The 5,180-nt window shown below is 37.1% G+C and overlaps 1 long non-coding RNA gene across 1 annotated transcript; it reads left to right on the top strand.

The window, feature by feature from the left end:
- The first annotated feature begins 336 nt into the window (after positions 1-336).
- Positions 337-2,426, top strand: LOC119429234. The gene is made up of 3 exons (XR_005187749.1): positions 337-413; positions 771-847; positions 1,744-2,426. It is a non-coding gene; the product is annotated as an uncharacterized LOC119429234 (long non-coding RNA).
- Positions 2,427-5,180: the final 2,754 nt, after the last annotated feature.

Here is a 5,180-nt window from a genome sequence, read left to right as displayed (position 1 = left end):
GTTAAATAAATAAAAAACTCCAGTGAGTTTTTCATGTTTTGACTCGAGTTGATTGAAGTCATTCTTGCTGGTCCATGTTCAGAAATGATTTTTAATGTCCGCCTGTGAATATGATCCATAATATTTGACTTTAGTCTCTGTTTTGTGGTTATTTGTATGTTCATGATGTGAGAATGTTCAATTGTTTTCCCTGAAGTTTCCATTAATATTAAAACAAAACTCTTAGTTTCCAGTGACCAGTCTCACTTCAGGCTGACTGTAGAACATCTCCAGATGTTTCTCACCAGATGTCACCAAGATCTCATGTGGAATTTCAAAATAAAGGCCCTGCAAAGTTGGACATTTTCCACAGAATTGTCCCTAAGTTTCTGTGTTTGTTGCTCGTTCTTCAGGATGTTGTAGAAACAGCGAGGGTAGGTACGGCTTTACCAGAAATCACATCATTAGTGCAGAAAATTTATTGTCTCGTTGAAATGCAACATAGTTCAAGTAAAAACAGGAATGTTTCATTTAAAATCATTTATATGTTTAATATTTTAAGTGACAATAACCATTTGGAAAAATAAAGTTCAAATTGTAGAAATGACATTTATATCATTTTAACATCAAGTGTTTGTTTTTCCTGGTAAATGTTGAGAATTACAAGAGCTTTGTGTTATTTGTCCATGTCGACCAAAATCACTGGAGGTTTCTGGTTAGTTGCATAAAAATGATACTTGTTGTTCTCTCAGAACATTTTAATTTAAAGTTTCATGTTTTGATTTGTGCAGAAACTCTGTGAACCACACAGTCTTTCTGGTGGATCAAGTTCAGCAGAAGACGATTCAAAAGCTGCAAAAACATTTAGGTAAGTATTTATTAAGAGACAGAGGAGAAAAGTCTAACACTGAATTATATCTGGTGAGCTGCTTTTAAAATGATTTTAGTTGCTGTTATGGCCATGAAGGACAGAGTGCACATTTTATTCAAGTTTGATTCAGGAACATCATAAATTACACATGAATGTTTTTCACTGAAACTAAATGAATCTTCAAACTTGTTCCTGATCATTTTGAAAGAGATTTAGTAACAACTTGAGTTGGACACATCATGCCAGTGTAAGGACGACACGTGTTCCTTGTGTTGTGGCTCCTACAAAGTTTCTGAACACTTGAAGTCGTCCTGCTACATTTATTAAACATCAAATGTCTCTACAGCTTTCTGTTCTTTGATCAAATAGATTTTCTGAATCATTAAACTTCATTTCCTTCAAACTACTAATTGGTTTTGATTTGTTCAAAAACCCACATTTCTCTAAGTCAATTGATGAAAACGTGCACGTTATTAAAATGCAGTCAGTTCTCACACTCACTGTTAAAGTCTAATAGAAAATAAATCAGTCAGAGTTCATTTAAATGTTGCTCATTAATTGTTCTTTTAATTGTAATTAGAATATTTAGCTGATGTTCAAATCAGTTCCTACAACTTGTGTTTCTTGAACAATTAGTTTCAAATATTTACTGATTCTATTAAAAGCTGCAACAGAGTTGAGCTGAACTGAAGGAGAGCGCGTCAGAAAAATGTGATTGTGTGACGTTAAATAGAACGGAGGCGTCGTGCTCCAGCCGCTCCAAAAGGATGGAAATATCTGCTGGGACATTGTTGTGGTAGTTGTTCACTGGAAAGTTGGTGAAACTTCATGTGTGGAGCTTTTGTTACTTGTTTATTGTTTGTACCTTTTCTTCTGGTTTCTATATTTTTTAGATTGCCAGAGAAGTGATGAAGACTTTCCTGATATTCCAGCATCAGTTTTGAAAGATCCAAACTGGAAATCATAAAGTAAAGAGGAATGGGTCAACAGATACTGACTGCATCAGGTTTGGTCCTGAAGGTTTGATTTCAACATTCTAATAGACTTATGCATTATTGTCCAACAAGGAAGTGACTAAAAATAGTTCACTCTGAAGATAATAATATTTTAAAGTACAAAGGTTGTTAAGAAGGTGAAGAGGAGACGAATAATATCTGATTGGTTGAGCTGAGAAATGAAAAGGCTGAATGTGATTCAAATAAGTGATAAAGTTCACAATCACATTTGACTCTTCAAGAGAATTGTGTGTAAATAAATCAAACAATGATGTGTTTGAAGCTTTAAGGTCAAAATGCAGGTAAATCCAGTCAGAAATGTTCTTTGTATAAAACTAAACACTAGAACTCGACCTGACTGGATAAATGTGGATCCAGCAACACAGTTCCCTCAAAAACTACGTTTCTACTGCAGCTTTGCAAAGTATTACTGTGTGAATGTAAAATATGTCGTATTTAATTGTAATATGTTTCTTCTGAGTGTTTTGTCTGGCTCCATGTTACTTCATTAGTTGGGTCCATGTTTGGTTTGTGATGAACAGAACTCCACAATCAAATCAAACCATCCAGTGGCTCTATTGTTGTGACAATGCATCCCATGATGTCCACTTGTGTTCAAGTGTCAGCTCAGTTTGTGTACAAACCGGATTCCAAAAAAGTTGGGACACTAAACAAATTGTGAATAAAAACTGAATGCAATGATGTGGAGGTGCCAACATCTAATATTTTATTCAGAATAGAACACAAATCACAGATCAAAAGTTTAAACTGAGAGAATGTATCATTTTAAGGGAAAAATCTGTTGTTTCCAAATTTCATGGCGTCAACAAATCCCAAAAAAGTTGGGACAAGTCCATTTTTACCACTGTGTGGCATCCCCCCTTCTTCTTACAACACTCAACAGACGTCTGGGGACAGAGGAGACCAGTTTCTCAAGTTTAGAAATAGGAATGCTCTCCCATTCATGTCTAATACAGGCTTCTAACTGTTCAATCGTCTTGGGCCTTCTTTGTGGCACCTTCCTCTTTATGATGCGCCAAATGTTCTCTATAGGTGAAAGATCTGGACTGCAGGTTGGCCATTTCAGTACCCGGATCCTTCTCCTACGTAGCCATGATGTTGTGATTGCTGCAGAATGTGGTCTGGCATTATCGTGTTGAAAAATGCAGGGTCTTCCCTGAAAGAGATGACGTCTAGATGGGAGCATATGTTGTTCTAGAACCTGAACATAGTTCTCTGCATTAATGGTGCCTTTCCAGACATGCAAGCTGCCCATGCCACAAGCGCTCATGCAACCCCATACCATCAGTGATGCAGGCTTCTGAACGGAGCGTTGATAACAACTTGGGCTATCCTTGTCCTCTCTGATCCGGATGACATGGCGTCCCAGTGTTCCATAAAGAACTTCAAATCGTGACTCATCTGACCACAGAACAGTCTTCCATTTTGCCACACTCCATTTTAAATGACCCCTGGCCCAGTGCAAACGTCTGAGCTTGTGGAGCTTGCTTAGAAATGGCTTCCTCTTTGCACTGTAGAGTTTCAGCTGGCAACGGCGGATGGCACGGTGGATTGTGTTCACTGACAATGCTTTCTGGAAGTATTCCTGTGCCCATTCTGTTATTTCCTTGACAGTGGCATTCCTGTTTGAGGTGCAGTGACGTTTAAGGGCCCGGTGATCACGAGCATCCAGTAGAGTTTTATGGCCTTGACCCTTACACACAGCGATTGTTCCAGATTCTCTGAATCTTTTGATGATGTTATGCACGGTTGATGATGATAACTTAGAAGTCTTTGATATTTTACGCTGGGTAACACCATTCTGGTATTGTTGCACTATCTTTCTGCGCAACAATGGTGGAATTGGTGATCCTCTTACCATCTTGGCTTCTGAGAGACACTGACACTCTGAGAAGCTCTTTTTATACCCAATCATCTTGTAAATTGACCTAATTAGTGTTAATTGGTCTTCCAGCTGTTCGTTATATGCTCAATTTCCTTTTTCCAGCCACTTATTGCTACTTGTCCCAACTTTTTTGGGATTTGTTGACACTGTGAAATTTTGAATCAACATATTTTTCCTTTAAAATGTTACATTTACTCAGATTAAACTTTTGATCTGTCAGCTATGTTATATTACGAATAAAATATTGACATTTGCCATCTCCACATCATTGCATTCAGTTTTTATTGATATTTTTATTTTTTTATTTTATTGTTTCGTGTCCCAACTTTTTTGGAATCGGTTTGTAGAAAAAAAAAACTTAAATTACTGTTTTTACTGACATAAGCATGGTTGTACCGTGGGATTTCCAGTGTCATCGATTGCATCCAATCTCTCCATTGAGGAAGCTGAAAGGGAGCTCTGGACTCCTTCAGGAGAATACCACCGAGCCACTGGTTCAGATATGTGGACGATAGGGCTGGGTATTGTGGCCAATTTCCTAAATCAATTAAATTTCGATTTATACTGTTCTGAATCGATTAATTGCGATTCAATTCAATTTAAATTCAATTAATGAAAATGACCAAACTGTGTTACAAAATACAAATGTACTTTATTTTGTCTCTTCACCATAAACAAAATATAAAAACACAAAATGCAAATGCAGTTCAAATTTATAAATTTAGACTTTAACTGCAAACAAAACTGTGTCAAGTCTCAAAAGTATAACGTTGAAATGAAAGGAACTGCAAGTGAAGGTGTCCCTGAACTAAAACATTACATCACTACAAATTGCATTAAGGCATCGCTTCTTTAAGTTCAAAACAATAATGATTACAAAACTAAAAGTAAACTTAAACTCAATTACTGTTATTGTGAATTTGTTTTCACTTCTCACTAATTGTGAGATTCTTGTGAAGGAAAAGAAGCTCATTGACATGATCTGGTTACGGCAGCTTCTTTTTGCAGTGACAATAGCTATGTTTACATGCGCAAAATTTTTTGACTGGATTGAAATGTTTTCAGATTAAATAATTCAAATGTATCGTTTAAATGGGCACAATCTGTTCATGACAAGTGTTTACATGCAGCGGGCTTTGTTCTGATCAGAAGTACTGACTAGGGATGGGGCCAATCTAGTATCGGTATCAGGTTCCGATACCAGTATCAGGTTCCGATACCAGCATAATTTACGTATCGGATTTTCCGATCCAACCTGCCGATATTTCCGATCCATGCATGTCTGTGATTGTGCTGCACGTTAGCTTCAAACTATGGAATGGATTTCCTGAACGGAGGCGTCTCATAAACCCAGAGTAATAAGACCCACGTCAACATTCAGGAAATCCATTTCATAGTTTGCAGCCAGCTACAACAAGAGGACTGAGTT

Source organism: Nematolebias whitei, unplaced genomic scaffold, assembly GCF_014905685.2.
Source record: "Nematolebias whitei isolate Nwh7 unplaced genomic scaffold, NemWhi1 Nwh_scaf_157, whole genome shotgun sequence".
Lineage (NCBI taxonomy): Eukaryota > Metazoa > Chordata > Actinopteri > Cyprinodontiformes > Rivulidae > Nematolebias > Nematolebias whitei.
Note: the sequence above shows the minus strand (reverse complement) of the source record. Positions and strands in the feature narration are given on the sequence as shown.